At 46.4% G+C, this 17,885-nt stretch overlaps 1 long non-coding RNA gene across 1 annotated transcript in view; it reads right to left on the bottom strand.

Annotated features, from left to right (window-relative positions):
* Positions 1 to 1,487, bottom strand: part of LOC147113685 (uncharacterized) — a 76,165-nt gene extending 74,678 nt beyond the window's left edge. The window contains exon 1 of the long non-coding RNA XR_015079144.1: positions 1,187 to 1,487. This is a non-coding gene — a long non-coding RNA (uncharacterized LOC147113685). The remainder of the gene's footprint in view (positions 1 to 1,186) is intronic.
* Between the last annotated feature and the right edge of the window lie 16,398 nt (positions 1,488 to 17,885).

Here is a 17,885-nt window from a genome sequence, read left to right as displayed (position 1 = left end):
GGAATTGTAATGTATGTACCTTTAAGGGAGAGAACTACTTTTACAGCTCCTGTATACTGTAGTACCGGCAGTGACCACACCTGTATATAAACCCTGAGTAGTGATCTGTATAGTTAGTTCTAGAGTAACCCTCATTCAGTAAACACCTGTTGAATCGTTCCCTGCAGTCTTGCTGTCTAATTCTTGAAGGACACAACATCAAGATACACGGACATAACAGTGACGTCAGTTGAGTGCGCAACGCCCCGTTAGCGCCCCGGACCGGATATTGAGTGGCGCCCCCTGCCTTACCGCCTGCCGCTAGCAACGACAGGTTGAGGGGAGCGTTATGCTGTCAGAAAGGGACTAGGGGAGCCCTATTTAAAGGCGACCGCTTCCTGCCTATTTTTGTCGGTGACATTTTTGCACCACGCATTCTGAGAGAGAGAGAGAGAGAGACTTCTGGAGAGATTTAACGCTGTGTGAAGGAGTTTTGAGCACTGAGCAGCACTTTGCAGGTTTATTTTGATTTGCCCTTCCTTGCTTCGCCAGCGCTCTGAGGTAGCACCTCGCTTCTCGGCCTTTGCGCCTTAAGACAGAAGTGAAGCACCTGATTTAGCACTCCAATCACCTCCAGGGGCGATAAAAGCCAAGTTTGCTGTCTGAGGCGATAATTAGCGCCAGGCGCTAAACTTTGCGCACGGCCGATAATGGCGCCCCAAATGGGCCGATACCGAATTTTTCCCCCCTAGTCTTTAATCCAATTCCTTCCCTCTTTCAGCCTTTAATAAGTGTTCATTTTATACGAAGCCTCCATTACTGTACCCGCTGCCCTGTACACCTCCTCTCTGGCTCCTTTAAACCAAGGCTTATAAAAGCCTTTTGACACATGGAGATTATGGGGTTGATTCTCCCCGGCTGCGAATGATAGGAAGTAAGTGGGGAGACGAATAACACTTGGTCAATGACCCACTTACATCACTCCAGGATTACCTGGGTCTTTCCCAAAGAGGTGAACCTGGGCCTGGTCCTCAACCTCCTAGCATTCCCATGGGAATGAGGCAGCAGGGAGGAATTGCTTGCTCTTTAGCCCAATTTCACTGGCCTTGTTTTATTTGCTGTAACTATTCCTCTTCAATCTGAAGGGAAATCTCACTGTTGAACTATTTCAATTCTCAAGTAAGGATTCCATCATTTGTTTACTCACAGCCTGAACTCGCTTTTTGTCCACTCGATGACTATTCCCTGATGTTGTGATGAAGAATTATCTCTTCGTTATAATTTGATGAATTTAAGAACTGAATTCTGTAAATGAACAGTTTTCGAACTCCACAGATTTGGATCAATTTACAAACTGAATTCTGGAAAGAAATGGTTTTGATCTCCATAGGTCCTGATGAGTTTCAAAACTGAGTTGAGTTGAAAAACAATTTTGACCTCCACAGATTCTGAAGAATTTGGTGAGCTTTAAACAAACTTGCCCCTTGTCGAGAGCTTTTCAGCATCTGCACTTCAGCCACTGGTGAAACCCACTTCCCTCTGGGTTGCCATGGTTTTCAGTGTGATGTCATGTGACATAACCTCCTCAGTCACAATGTGGAGGGTGATACAGGCCTGAGGTTGAGAGCCCATATATGGACTGCAAGCTGTTTGAGACTGGCTGGGGTTAAGCACAGACCTGAGATACATTGGGGACAATTTTAGTCTAAGCCGACCATCGGGAAACTGACAGGATCTGGTGTAATGCTGGTTTCACACCCCACCCGATCTCACTTTCCATTGAAGTCATCCTGTGGAGCATAAACACTGATGGGCCGAATGGCCTGTTTCTGTGCAGTATATTCTACTTCATTCGATGTAAATGTTGATTCATTTCCCAATATCCTGGACTCTGGAGAGGGCCATTTTCTGAAACTGGTGAGTGTAAAGAAGTAAAAAGTAATCGAAGTGTGACGTTACCAGAACACAGGTAGTGATTGGTTGGTGAGTATTTTCTATTTCTCGCTTTTTTCCAAACTTGGGCATCTAAATTTAAGTGCCTTGGTTTAGTTTAAAAGAGATACATGTTCCAAATTTTAAAAACTAATTAATGAATTAATTGAGATGGGAGACCAGGCAATATGTTGTTGTTGTTGCGTGTGGGAGCTGGTGGACACCATTGAGGTCCACGGCGACCACATCTGCAGCTAATGTTGGCTGCTCGAGGAACTTCGGCTCAAAGTTGATGAGCTGGAGTCCGAGCTTCGAACACTGCAACACATTAGGGAGGGGGAGTGTTACCTGGACACTACGGTCCAGGAGACAGTCACACCCACTAGAGTAATTACTTCTAATTTGGCCCATGGTCAGGGACAGGAGGGTGTGGCTACAAGCGAGGCAGGTATTGGGATCCAGGAGGTAGTGATGGAGGAGCCTCAACCCTTGGCCTTGTCTAACAGGTACGAGATTCTTGCTCCCTGTGTGGATGAGGGCAGGGACTGCAGAGAGGATGAGCAATCTGACCACAGCACCGTGGTACAGGGAGCCATTCAAGCTGGGGGAGTAAAAAAGAATGTAGTAGTGGTAGGGGACAGTATAGTTAGGGGGATAGATACTGTTCTCTGCAGCCGAGAGTGTGAGTCCCAAAGGCTGTGTTGCCTGTCCAGTGCCAGGGTTAAGGACATCTCCTCTGGGCTGGAGAGGAATTTGGAATGGGAGGGGGTAGATCCAGTTGTCATGGTCCACGTAGGCACCAATGACATAGGTAGGACAAAGAAAGCGGATCTGCTGAGTGAGTATGAGCACCTAGGGGCTAAATTAAAAAGCAGAACCACAAAGGTAATAATCTCTGGATTACTACCTGAGCCACGAGCAAAAATTGCATAGGGTAAATAAGATCCGAGAAATGAACAAGTGGCTCAAAGACTGGTGTGAGAGAAATGGGTTTGTGGGGCACTGGCACCAGTACAGGGATAAGAGGGAGCTGTTCCGTTTGGATGGGCTTCACTTGAACCATGCTGGGGCTAGAGTCCTGGCAAATCGAATAACTAGAGCTGTAAACTAAATAGTGGGGTGGGAGGGTCCAGGTGAGCGGGAATTTAAAAAGTCAATGAGAAATGAGAAAACAATAGAGCAGGATAGAGATGGGGGAAATAACAACCAGAGTGTGACAGGAAGGGACAGAGGAGTAAAAATTGGGTAGCACCCAGGGTGCTACCTTCACCGGGGTGCTAATTTTAGCACCCCAAAAAAGTTAGCACCCACATGGCCGATTTTCCCAGGTAGCGCCCCGAGAGGGACGAGGGGCACTACTGAAAGCGCCCGCATCCCTCTTGGGGTGCTGCGAGCCAATATCGCTGTGCTATGTGCCATGGTACTGCAGGCTTTCCTCTCCTTATTAAAGGGGAGGGACCTGGTGCAGTGCGCCCCGGTGCCCAGCTGGGCCACCAGGGATCGGGAGTGCTGGCAAATGGGCCCAGCACTCAAGAGGAGTGCCATGCTCACGGAGAGCAGCCGGCACCCCGCGGGGGGGGGGCTTCACAAGGGCCGGGGGCAGCAACGGGGGCAGGTGCTGGCAGGCAGCCAGCAACAAAAATGGCCGCCCGCCACCTCCCCTTGAACGAGCGCCGCCCCAGCTGCAGGCAGGCCACCGTGACGCCAGCAGACATAGCATCCGGCAGTAAGTCAGGGGGTGCCACCCAATGTTACAGCCGGGTTGTGAGCGGGGCGCTGAGCATGGCGATGACATCATCGCCGGTGGCGCAGCGCTGCAAAGCGCTAATGGTTAGCGCCACCACTGACCTTCTGCTGAATTTTGCGGGAGTTATTAGCGGCACTGTGCCCAGCTGCTAGTTGATTTGCAGCCCGTTAGCACCCCATTAGCGCCCTCTTAGCGATCCTCTAGGAAAGAGTGATCATAACATGGTTGAATTTCAAATTCAGTTGGAGGGTGAAAAAGTTGTATCTCACCAGTGTCCTGATCTTAAACAAAGGCAATTACAATGGCATGAGGGCAGAACTGGCTAAAGTGGACTGGAAAAATAAATTAAAAGGTAAGACAGTTGAAATGCAGTGGCGGACATTTAAAGAGATATTTCATATCTCTCAACAAAAATATATTCCAGTGAGAAGGAAAGATTTTAAGAGAAGGAAGCATTATCTGTGGCTAACTAAGGAAGTAAAGGATGGTATCAAATTGAAAACAAAGGCATACAATGTTGCCAAGATTGGTGGGAGGCCAGAGAATTGGGCAATTTTTAAAAAGCAGCAAAGGATGACTAAAAAAAAATAAAGGAAGAGAAGATGAATTATGAGAGTAAACTGGCAAGAAATATTAAAACAGAAAGTAAGAGCTTCTACGGGTATATAAAAAGCAAGAGAGTAGCTAAAGTAAACGTTGGTCCCTTAGAGGATGAGAATGAGGAATTAATAATGGGGAATGGGGAAATGGCAGAGACTCTGAACAAATATTTTGCATCCGTCTTCATGGTAGAAGACACTAACAACATCCCAATAATGGACAATCAAGGGGCCACAGGGAGGGGGGAAACTAAAGACAATCACTATCACTAAGGAAAAAGTATGTTGGGAAAATGCTGGAGTCCTTCATTAAGGAAGCAGTAGCAAGGCATTTTGGCAAATCATAATGCAGTCAAGCAGAGTCAGCATGGTTTTATGAAAGGGAAATAATATTTAACAAATTTGCTGGAGTTCTTTGAGGATGTAACGAGCAGGGTGGACAAGGGTGAGCCAGTGGATGTGGTTTATTTGATTTCCAGAAGGCATTCGATAAGGTGCCACATAAAAGGTTACTGCATAAGATAAGAAGCTCACAGAGTTGGGGGTAATATATTAGCATGGATAGAGAATTGGCTAACTAACAGAAAGCAGAGAGTCAGGATAAATGGGTCATTTTCCGGTTGGCAAATGGTAACTAGTGGGGTGCCACAGGGACCAGTGCTGGGGCCTCAACTATTTACAATCTACATTAATGATTTGGATGAAGGGACTGAGTGTAATGTAGCCAAGTTTGCGGATGATACAAAGATGGGTGGGAAAGCAAGTTGTGCAGAGGACTCAAAAAATCTGCAAAGTGAGTGGGCAAATATTTGGCAGATGGAGTATAATGTGGGAAAGTACGAGGTCATCCACATTGGCAGGAAAAATAAAAAAGCAAATTATTATTTAAATGGAGAGAGATTGCAAAATGCTACAGTTCAGAGGGACCTGGGGGTCCTTGTGCACGAAACACAAAAAGTTAGCATGCAGGTACTCAAAGAGGCAAATGGAATGTTGGCCTTTATTGCAAGGGGGTTGGAGTATAAAAGCAGGGAAGTCCTGCTACAACTGTAGAGGGTATTGGTGAGACCACACCTTGAGCACTACATACAGTTTTGGTCTCCTTATTTAAGGAAGGATATACTTCCATTGGAGGCAGTTCAGAGATGATTCACTGGGTTGATTCCTGAGATGAGGGGGTTGACTTATGAAGAAAGTTTGAGCAGGTTGGGCCTATACTCATTGGAATTTAGAAGAATGAGAGGTGATCTTATTGAAACATAAGATACTGAGGGGGCTCGACAAGGTAGATGCAGAGAAGATGTTTCCCTCGTGGGGAAATCTAGAACTCGGGGGCATAGTTTCAGAATAAAGGGTTGCCCTTTTAGAACTGAGATGAGGAGGACTTTCTTCTCTCAGAGGATCGTAAATCTATGGAATTCTCTGCCCCAGAGAGCCGTGGAGGCTGGGTCATTAAATATATTTAAGGTGGAGGTAGATAGATTTTTACAAGATAAGGGAGTGAAGGGTTATGGGGAGCGGGCAGGGAAGTGGCTTTGAGCCCAAGATCAGCCATGATCTTATTGAATGGCGGAGCAGGCTCGAGGGGTCAAGTGGTCTATTCCTGCTCCTAATTCTTATAAGAACATAAGAACATGAGAAATAGGAGCAGGAGTAGGCCATTCGGCCCTTCGAGCCTGCTCCGCCATTCAATAAGATCATGGCTGATCTTCTGCCTCAATTCCATTCACCGGCCTTATCGACATATCCCTTGATGCCCTTACTCAGTTTTGAAATCTATCGACTTCTGTTTTGAATGTACCCAATGACTGAGCCTCCACAGCCCTCTGGGGTAGAGAATTCCAAAGATTCACCACCCTCTGTGTGAAGAAATTTCTTCTCATCTCAATACTGAATGGTCTACCCTTTATCCTGAGGCTGTGGCCCCTGGTTCGAGACTCCCCAGCCAAGGGAAACATTCTCCCAGCATCCACCCTATCAAGCCCTGTAAAAATTTTGTGTGCTTCAATGTGATCCCCTCACATTCGTCTGAATTCAAGAGAATACAGGCCTAGTTTACTCAATTATAATCTTAATGTTCTTATGATGAAGTGGAGGAGGGAATGGTGAGCTGTTAGCGCAAAGCTGGCTAAAGGGGCTGTAGTGTATGTACATTGCAGAAGGAACTATATTCTGCAGCCCCTGTATACTGCAGTACCAGTAGTGACCACCCCTGTATATAAGCCTGTGTAGTAACATCTGCATAATAGTTCCAGGTTGTCTCCATTCAGTAAAGACCTGTTATAACCAACTCCTGCCGTCCGTGTCTCAATTATACACGGACATAATACTGGCGACGAGCAGATACGAACTTACCTACAGTCTGCACCACCTCATGGGGATCCATCCCTGAAGCGAAGTTATCAGAGGTCGAGGCCAGAAGGAAGAAAGAAACAGAAGAAACGGCCGTCGACCGTGGGCATCTGCCTCTGAGTCAGCGGAGTTGAAGATTTGCAGGAGAGGCTGTCGAGAGCGGGCCTTGGTTATCCTGTCGATGGTGCTTCAGCTAATCGGGCTGGTGGCAGGTAGTACACTGATCCTTCCTGGGCTGCGGCGGTCTAGAGCTCGAGCGGGTGGCTTTGCAAAGGGACCGAGCAGCGTTGTCGGGAAGAGGAGAGAGAGAGAGGGTGGAGCACACAGGGCGCAGCCGGTGCTACGAAGCCGGGCAGCGTACTGACCCGAGAAGAGGGAGGCAAGTGTCCCGCAGGGTTGTTCCGACGACGGGGAAATAATAAAAATTAAACGTGCAGAAAGCCGCGAGGAGCTGCAGTTTGCCACGGGAACCGCGGAGAGCGGCATTAGCAGCAGCGCAGGGGGAAGTGCGCGAAGAACATAGGGCGTCGCCATCAAGGCATAAAACGCCAGCAACAGCGCTTGCAACAGCGGAGAAGACAGAAAGCGCGGGAGGCGCCATTTTGTTAAATCGGGGAAGAAGGCAAAGCGCGGGAGGCGCCATCTTAGATTTCCAAGATGCCGAAGACTGGCAATATCACTGCCTTCGATAATGCAATAGAAGACTGGACCATGTATGTGGAAAGAGTCGAGGTATATTGCGAGGCAAACGAAGTAGCCGATGAGAAAAAGGCATCGGTACTGCTAAACTTAATGGGCGCAAGAACGTACGGCCTATTGCGGGGCCTGATTACTCCAGCCAAACCGAAGGCGAAGAGTTTTAACGAAATTGTTGCTATCCTACAGGAACACCTAAATCCTACACCGCTGCTGATAGCAGAAAGACGTCATTCCTGCCATCCCAGGTATCAGTCTGGTGAATCTTTGCTGCACTCCCTCCATGGCAAGAACATCCTTCCTCAGATAAGGTGACCAAAACTGCACACAATACTCAAGGTGTGGTCTCACCAGAACCCGTGTGTCTGGCGTAATTTCTCATAAGTCTCAAGTCCGAACTCTATAACCTGTTGGATGGGGTGAGGGGTAATTCAGCACATCTTACAGATTTGGTGATCAGAGGGACATTGAGCAAGAAATTTACAGACCATTACTATGGGTGGTGTTGTGTTTGTACCGCAGCAGAGACTGAGAGTAACTTCAAGTGATCTTTACTGGTTAACTGAAACTTCGGCACTGACTATACAAATCGATAGGCGTCTGTTATATACGCTCGCAACTAAGGATGTACATCTGCAAAACAAAGTAGTCCCTTAAATGTTGTATACATTACACTTCCTCCCCCTTTAGTTTAATAGTATATTAATGCAAAATTTCTATAATTAACATACAGAGCTTGTCTCTACAGTAACCTTTTTGTTTTCTTAAAAGTAACAAAATTCAAATTCCAACATAACATTTTATTTTGTCAACAGCCCTTTTACAAGTCAAGTCTCTGGGGCGGCCTCCTCTGCCTCTCTGGGTAACGTCTCTCCAGACTCTTTTGCTTTGGGGAATGAGACTGTACAGGTACAGGTGCATCAGGTGAGCTATCAGCACAGGTAGAGCTCTCAGCTGCGGATGAGGCTGGTGCTGATGCTGATGAATCAGGAGTGTCTGTTTCCATGTCAGATGAGTCTGGACGAGGTATAGGGGTGTTTTCCACCTGAACATCCAGAATTTGGTCCACATGACGTCTCAAAACGTTCTCTCCCACATCCACTGTATACATCAGTGGTCCCTCTCTTGTGGATATTGTACCTGGTTGCCACTTTTCCGTCCGGAAATCACGAGCAAGAACTGACTGTCGCACACTGAAGCTTCTTGTTGGCTTAGCATTCAAATGTTTGAACTGTTTGTTCGCTACATCACGACGTACATTCGGTTTAAGAAGGTCCATGCAAGATCCCAGGTTCCTGTTCAGAAACATCATCGCTGGAGTCTGATTAGTGGCTGTGTGTACTGCGTTTAGATAAGCAAAGAGGAAATTGTCTATCTTGTGTTGTAGTGGTAGATTCTCGCTGTACATTGCTTTGATGACCTTCTCGAAAGTCTGTACTGTAGGAGTCTACGTACTCCTAGCAAAAAATACTGAACTCGGAGAGGTTCAACAGAAAAGGTTTAATTGTTGAGGCTGCATGTTGAACACAAAATGGCGTCAGAGCCTACACCAAGTCCGACTGCCTTTCATCAGTCCACAGCTTCGACTGCTCCTCCCCCGCTCTGGGCTTAACTATGTTGCAGATCGAGTTTCTTAAAGGTGTGATCCTTCTTAAAGGCATGACGCCTGATTTATAGTCTACGGACCGAAAAGCGGATTGTGTCCTTTCTGTGATTGGTACGCCACAGTACAAATCATTCTGCCAAGCCATTTGTAGCTGGATGGTACGGGGCAGATGTGTAGTGCTTAATTACATTTTTCCTCATGAAACCTTGGAATTCGTCAGAGACAAATTGTCGTCCATTGTCTGTGCAGATTTGTTCTGGTAGGCCATTTCTAGCGAACATGGTCCTCAGAACTGAAATGGTCTTTTCAGATGTGGTTAATTTCATTTTAATGACCTCGGGCCATTTGGAATGTGCATCGACTGCAATCAAGAACATGGAGTCCATGAACGGTCCAGCAAAGTCGATGTGCACACGTTGCCATGGTGATGAGGGCCATTCCCATGGATGGAGAGGGGCTTGTGGTGGTGCGTTCTGGACCTTTTGACATCCTGAGCAGCTCTTTGTCAGGTCCTCGATCTGTTTGTCAATTCCCGGCCACCACACATATCCACGGGCAAGGCTTTTCATCTTTACTGTACCTAAGTGATCTTCATGCAGTTCATCTAGCACTCGGTTAAGAAGCTTGGGAGGAATCACAACTCGTGAGCCGCACATCAGTGTTCCCCGACACACTGATAACTGTTCCCTCCTAGCTGAGAATGTTGGAAACAATGAGTCACCATGCGCTGGCCATCCCTTCACAGTGATGTCATAAACTTTTGACAATGTAGGGTCATTGCATGTTTCCCTTTCAATGAGGGAATTTGTCACTGGTAGCTGCTCAACTATTGTTGTGTGAAATACCTCTGCTGAGTCAACTGTTGTAGTTCTCTCTGAGGTCGGCAGTGGTAAACGTGACAAACCATCGGCGTTGCGATGTTGCTTTGTCCCCTTGTATTCAATGTCATACAGGTGAGCCCCTAGGAAGAGTGACCATCGCTGTAGCCGTTGTGCCATCATCACTGGAACGCCCTTCCTTGGGTTGAAGATTGAAACGAAAGGCTGGTGGTCAGTTAACAGTGTAAACTGTTGACCATACAAGTAGTCGTTGAATTTATTGACTCCCCACACAAGGCTGAAGGCTTCTCGGTCAATCTGTGCATAATTGCGTTCAGCTGTAGTCAATGGTCTTGAGGCAAAGGCTACTGGTCTTTCTGAGCCGTCTGGGAACTTATGTGACAACACAGCACCAATGCCATGGGGTGAAGCATCACATGCCAGTCGAAGAGGTAAGGATGGGTCAAAGTGAGCTAGCACCTCTTCTGAAGTAATGAGTCTTTTACTCTCTTGAAAAGCTTGTTCACAGCTGTCACTCCACTTCCATTGTGACCCTGTCTGTAGCAGTGCATTTAGTGGATGTAACACTGTGGATAGGTTGGGCAAGAACTTGTGATAGTAGTTCACCAGTCCAAGATATGATCTCAACTGAGACACATTTTCAGGTGTTGGTGCATTAATCACAGCTTCAATCTTGTCTGGAGACTTGTGTAAACCGTCCTTGTCAATCACATGTCCACAGTATGAATTTCCTTTTTGAAAAACTCACACTTGTCTCGGTTCGCTCGGAGCCCATTCTCCCGTAACCTGATGAGCACCTGTTCGAGGTTGGAAAGGTGGTTGTTGTCATTCTTGCCAGTAATGATGATGTCATCAAGATAACACTGAGTACCTGGGATCCCCTGCAGGACTTGGTCCATTGCCCTTTGCCAGATTGCAGGAGCTGATGCTATTCCGAATACCAGCCGATTGTACTGGTAAAGGCCTTTGTGCGTATTTATTGTCAGGTACTTCTTTGATGCATCATCAATTTCCATTTGGAGATAGGCCTGGGCCAAGTCAATCTTTGTGAAGAGTTCCCCTCTTGACAGGGAAGCAAAGATGTCCTCAATGTGAGGCACTGGGTACTGTACTGTGTGGAGGACTGGGTTAACAGTCACTTTAAAGTCTCCACAGATGCGCACTTTTCTTGGCTTTCCTGGTTTTCTGCTGGAGGTTTTCTTCATCACTGGAACTATAGGTGTGGCCCATTCACTCCAATCCACCTTGGACAGGACCCCTAATTACTCCAAGTTCTCCAGCTCTGCTTCTACTGAAGGGCGAATTGCATAAGGCACTGGTCTGGCCTTATGGAACTTTGGATTTGCATTCTCCTCAACCTTAATTTTCGCTTTCATGCCCTTAAGTGTTCCTATTCCCTTCTTAAACACTTCCTGAGAGTCAGAGAGTATTTGTGACAGTCTCACAGGAGTGGCGTTGCTGTCCTCCTTTGCTGACACAAACAGTGCTTGGATGGTGTGCCAATCCAACTGTATTTTCCTGAGCCATTCGCATCCCAGTAATGGTGGTCCTCCATTTTCTACTACATAGAGGTTCAATTGCGGCATTTTTTTTTCTTTGTATGTCACGGTCACTTTTATTTTACCTTTGGGGCACACTCTTTGTCCTGTGTATGTCTTTAACAGTACTTTAGTTGGCCTTAGCGGTATGTGTGAAAACAGTCGTTTGTAGTCATGTACAGAGATCACTGTTAAAGCTGAGCCTGTGTCCAACTCCATTTTCAGCCTAACTCCTGCCACTTCTGGAGTAATCCATATTATTCTGTGATCCTCTGTTTCTTTCACACTGTGTAGTTTTACACAAGCCAGATCCTCTTCCTCTGATCTGTGTCACTTTTTTCTTTATCTGAACTGTCTCCAGTCACGTGGTGTACCTTCTTGTATCTATCTTTGAAAGGTTTCTTGTTTTCAGTCACTTGATGTACCTTTTTGTTACTCTGTATTGTATCAGTTTTCGGCTTCTTATTTGCTTTGCAGACCCTTTCAATGTGCCCTCGTCTGCCACATTGTCTGCAATCTTTATCTTTAAACCAACAGTCATTGTGGTCATGTGACATTTTGCCACAGCGATAGCACTTCTTTTCTTGTTTCAGTGACATTTTATTAGTTGAATATTCCAGGGATTTTTGTTGAACTTCTAAAGCGCCACATGCTGCTGCTTCCATTGATATTGCAATACTTAGAGCCTTCTCCAATGTGAGATCTTTTTCAGACAGGAGCTTCTTTTGTGTGCTTTCACTTTGCATGCCACACACAAATCTGTCCCTCAATGCGTCTGATAAGCCCACTCCAAATTGGCAATGTTCTGATAATTTGTGCAACTTTGCCAAATATTCAGAAATGCTTTCATTTTTGCTCTGGTTCCGTTTATGGAATTTAAATCTTTCGGCTATGAGCAGTGGTCTGGGGCTTAAATGGTCTTGGAGTGTGTCCACTATTTGTTTGAATGTTTTGTTTGCTGGCTTTTCAGGGGTTAATAAACTATGTAGCAGCCCGTATGTCTTTGCACCCATAACGCTCAGCAAAACAGTGGCTTTCTTTTCTACCTCCACTCCGTTAGCCTCACAGTACAACTCCACTCTTTCAATGTAAGTTGCCCAGCCTTCAATGCTGCTATCAAATGCTGCAATCGTGCCAATCATCGCCATTTTTTTTTCCAAACCCGTTTTTCTTTCTTTACTAGTTAGCTAGCGTCATGCAAGTCCTGTGCACTTTTCACTTGACTTATGTATCCCCTGCCTAGCTTAGCAAGCGTACTCCATTTTCTCTACCTTCTTGCTCCTTTCTTCCAAATTTCGGTGTCCTCTGGATGCGATGCCAGAATAGGAAGACGTAGGTTCATAATTCTCGTCGCCAATTTGTTGTGTTTGTACCGCTATACACAACTACATAAAATAATAAAGCAGCAGAGACTGAGAGTAACTTCAAGTGATCTTTACTGGTTAACTGGAACTTCGGCACTGACTATACAAATCGATACGCATCTGTTATATACGCTCACAACTAAGGATGTACATCCGCAAAACCAAGTAGTTACTTCAATGTTGTATACATTACAGGTGGAAAAACCGGCAAGACAATGGATGAGTTAGTAGCAATGTATGTTGCGGGGAAGTTACCTCTCCGGGAGAGGTGGGTACAGGTTATTATTAACAGTGATGATCTGGTTTCTGAGGCCGAACAATAGACACAAGGGTCCACACGTCGGCAGTGGATAATGAAAGCCGTCTGGTTGTTAGCCTATCAAAGGCAGGTTAAAAACGATGAGCATGAAAAGATTAAGTCACGAAGGGGAATAGAGGATATGACAGGAAAAGCTAGTGATAGAGAAGTGGTGGTAAACCGGCTTATTAAGGAATTAGAGGAGAACGAGAAGGTCGTAAGAAAGATAGAGAGGAGTTTGAGAAGGAGAAAGCGAGATGGTATAATACAGAGCAATATTTGGAAAGTCAGTGTGTGAATCTGTAGGGGGTGGCGTGTGGTGGTGTTGTCTGGCGCGTGCGCCCAGTCAGTTATGCCGCTGACTGTTTATGAGCGGTTCGAATCGCTCCTACGCCCCTGGGTTCTAGACACCGGACTTAGGTACAAGGCGGCGGTACAGAGAAGACTCGGGTAGACAGGTGGTTGGATGTAATCAAAAACCAAGATTTTATTGAAGAGGAAAAATTGATACAATCTTATGGAAAATTACTAGTGTACACTTCTACAGGCAAAATACAAAAGAATGACTATACTTATACAGGGAATGGGGAACACATGGCACATCGAGGGAAAACAACTATCTTAACAATCCCCTTATCCTTATCCCACCCCCTATACCTAACTAGATCAAGCTATGAGGGGTCAGAACTTCGTGCTCACCAATCAAAAGGGGTCTGCTGGACTCAAAACGGCGGTTGGGTTCGGGGTTCGCTCTTGGTGCTCTCTGGAGCCTGCCGTCGTCACGTGGTCTTCCGAGTGTTGTAAGGGCATTGTCCAGGTTCGACTACCCCAAAGTTAAAGTCTCTGTTTGGGTACTTTCCCTTGCAGGGATGATTCTTCGTCGTCGGCCGACAGTTTGAGTTTGTGTGAAGATAGTCGCAGGTTGGCTGAGGCTGAAGGCCCGATGATTCGAAGCCTACCCTCGGTTGGTCTTCCTCAGTTGGTCTTCTTCGGTCGGTCTTCCCTCCTCCCCTCGTCACGTCCCACTTCGCCTGGCCTGAATTGTCCGTGTCCGCCCGATGCAGTGCCTGGGTAATTTCCAGATGGAGTGGGGAAAGGCACGGGCAAAGGCCGGGGGTAAGCGCGGGACGGGGAAAGAGCAACAGCCATGAGGGCGAGGGGCGGAAGAGCCGAGTAGAGCAGAGAGAGAAGAGAGCGATTGCTACCCGGGGCCTTCAATTATACTCTTTTTGAAAACCCTTATCTGCGCGCCAAATCAGGTTAGTTTTTTGCCTTAATCTTGGCGGGCTATTTTAAATAATGGTAGCAATCCATACTAACTGTTTTTAGATGGCTGGTAATCGCATCTACCAGCCCGATAATTGACTTGTTTTGTCATGAATGTTCCTTGATGGGCCTGTCCAACCTCGATGGCTCTCTTAATCTGTTTCCGATTATATATGTAAACTGCTTGATGGCCTTAACTATAGGCCTAACTGAATTTAGATTTGTCTCCAATTCGACCAATACATAATTCAAAGTCCTGTCTGGTTTCAAAATACAAAGTCTCTCTTCACAGAAACTGCAGCCTTGGTTTCAATCCACAAGCTGTCTGCGTTACAGAGTCTATTTTAAAATCTCACAGGTTTGCTGCCACGAGGTGCGGACGCCATTTTGGGTACCCTTTCTTGATTTAAAATGTCCACGCAGGGTCCCGTTTATTAATAACCTTCGGGAAAATGTAGACATTTTGCGAATCTTACAATCAAGGGAATGAGAGTAAAGCTTGGAAAGAGGAAGCTTGTAGCCAACAACAATAGACAGAGAAAGTGGAGAAGGATAATAAGGATTTGAAAGCTGCCATTAGGGTGGCGCAGAAAGAGGTTGTGAAACGAGGTGGGCAGCAGGACCATGCGGAATGCAAAAGGAAGGTTAAAGTGTTAGAAAAAACTACGGGTCCAAAGGGGAATTGTGTGTGCTATAACCCCAGGAGAACAGCCTGTATTTGAGTGGTCATCATCAGACAGTGAGATGGGAGGAAGTTGAAGAAGGACAGTAGTTAGGACCTATACCTGGGAAAAAGATTAAACCACCTCCTTCCCCAATGAACCCCATACGTCAACGGAGGTATCTCGCCCCGGGAGCGGATGCCCGACCGGGAGAGAGTGGTGACTTGGACAGGGAATTCTTTGTTAATTATGATGAAAAAGTTAGAAATGGGAGGTGAACCCCAAGGACATTTTATTGCAGTTGAACAAAGAGCAGCTGTAAGTGAAATGAACAAGGATGAAAAGAAGATATTATTATTATTCACTCTTAGCCCTGAAGTGTTTAGCAGCCTCCCACCTGACACGAAGATTGGTAATGGGACGTATGAGAATTTAAAATTAAGGGTTGCTCAGGCGATAGGGGTAGGAACAGGGGATCCCTTCAAGGCTATGGCAGAGATTGAACAGGGGCCCAATGAACCACCCAGACTATGGCCCACATATATGGAAGCAACGGGTGTGGGAGTAGGAGTGCGAGCTGAATTACTGGGACAACCCAGAAATCACTGGCTCTGATATCTCATAGTCTGCCATATATATTTACAGTCTGTCATGTCGGACTTTGATCCCACAGATGCAAATAACACTCAGGAAAGGGTTTTAAGGAAACTAACTTTGGTGTTTGAAAAAAGACAGCTTGATAAAAGAAATACAGGGACAATTAACAAACCAAAGGGCAAGGTGTGTGAAATGAAGGAAACGACCCCTAAAAAATGACAACACGAGGGTTTCACTGAAAAGAAGGATAAGATGTGTTATAACTGTGGAGGGAAGGGCCATTTTATCCGGGAGTGCTGGAAGCCCTGTAAAAATAAAATTGAATCAAGGAATGGTTCTGGCGCGCACCACCACCACCCCCCTCCCCCCTTGAGGAGGAGGAAGAGAAAACAGTTAGACTCATTTCTAAATGTGTGCAGGAATGCTTGGAAGGGTGGGAGAAAAGGCAATCTCAGGGGAAAATTCATGCTGCCCACGGTAAAGACTGTGGAGAGACACAGGCATGAAGGGGCCACGCCCAGCCCGAGTACCTGTGTCCACTCAGGTATGACAAATATGGTAGACCTTGTGTAGACATCATTGTTGAGGGGAAGAAGGGAGATTATTTGATTGACACTGGAGCATCTAGCACGGTGGTACATTCCTCCTCCCCGATGACGTCACATTGGTCGAGTAGGGAACCATATGTGTTAGGTGGTTTCACGGGCAATTCAATGGCTGGGGTGGTGTCTAAACACCTAAATGTTAAAGTAGGACCCCTCCAAACTAAGTGGACATGCATATTAATGAAGTGGGACCAACCGGGATTGGGAGTCCTAGGCTCGGATTGGATGTTAAGCACAATGTGATAGTAGGCATGCACAATGACTGCCTGTGGGGAGGAATGGAGAGTAGCGATGAAGTGGTAGTAATACCTCCAAGACATGGAGAGGCTTGGGTAGTGACTCCGACAGGCCCCTATGATTTACAAACTTTAATAGCAAGAGTGCCAGAAAGGTACACAGCTGTAGTTAAAGCTAACAAAGAGATTTTTGCCATGCATAAGCATGATTGTGGGAGGGTGACAGGGGTAGAAGTCAGGGTAGAAGGAGAGCCCATACTCCACCCACAAAAACAATATACCTTCCCCAAAGAAGCAGAGAGGGACTTGGAAAAGGCTGTAACATCCCTTGTGGAACAAGGAGTCGTGAGACCCTTGGCTACACACGTGAACTCTCCTGTATGGCCAGTTAAGAAGCCGGATGGCTCCTGGCGAATGCCCATCGATTATAGAGTGTTGAACAAGAACATCCCTGCTTGTGCCCCTACAGTAGCAGCCGTAGTAGATCTGATTGCTAACATCCCTAGGCACATCACGGTATTTACGGACCTAGACATATCAAATGGGTTTTGGTCCATCCCGTTGCACCCCAAGGATCAGTACAAATTTGCCTTCACCTTTAAAGGACAACAGTATACATGGACTTGCCTTCCACAAGGATTCCATAACAGCTGCTCTATTTTTCATCAGTGCATGGAAGCATGCATAAAGGAATTCAGTCACCCAGATCGACTGATGCAGTATGTAGATGATTTACTGTTGTTTTCCAAAAGCGAAGGAGAACATGAGAAACTGTTGGAGGAGTTGTTGGGATTGCTTAAAACAGCCGGATTTAAGGTTAATCCCAAGAAGGCACAGATAGGGGCAGAGGAGGTTCAGTTTTTGGGACTCACTATTCGACCAGGGGAACGCGCGATAGGTGAGGCTAAGCGTAAGGCGGTGCAGGAGTTACCCGACCAGGCTCGGTAACTGCTCTCCGATCATTTTTGGGTCTGACAGGTTACTGTAGGGAATTCATTGAGAACTACGCAGCTACAGTGGGTCCCTTACTGAGATTATTGAAGAAGGGTGTAGAATGGGAGTGGGACGGGGAATGTGAGGAAGCCTTTGTCCAGTTAAAATGAGACCTGCAAATAGAATCATAGATCATAGAATCATAGAAAGTTACAGCACGGAAGGAGGCCATTTCGGCCCATCATGTCCGCACCGGCCAACAAAGAGCTATCCAGCCTAATCCCACTTCCCAGCTCTTGGTCCGTTGCCCTGCAGGTTACAGCATCCCAAGTGCACATCCAAGTACTTTTTAAATGTGGTTAGGGTTCCTGCCTCTACCACCCCTTCAGGCAGTGAGTTCCAGACCCCCACAACCCTCTGGGTGAAGAAATTTCCCCTCAAATCCCCTCTAAACCTTCCACCAATTACTTTAAATCTGTGCCCCCTGGTTTTTGACCCCTCTGCTAAGGGAAATAGGTCCTTTCTATCCACTTTATCTATGCCCCTCATAAATTTATACACCTCAATAAGGTCTCCACTCAGCCTCCTCTGTTCCAAGGAGAACAAACCCAGCCTATCCAGTCTTTCCTCATAGCT

Source organism: Somniosus microcephalus, chromosome 8 (genome assembly GCF_052327205.1).
Source record: "Somniosus microcephalus isolate GS21.2 chromosome 8, FLI_Smic_1.0, whole genome shotgun sequence".
Classification (NCBI taxonomy): domain Eukaryota; kingdom Metazoa; phylum Chordata; class Chondrichthyes; order Squaliformes; family Somniosidae; genus Somniosus; species Somniosus microcephalus.
This window is presented reverse-complemented; position numbering and strand designations above follow the sequence as displayed.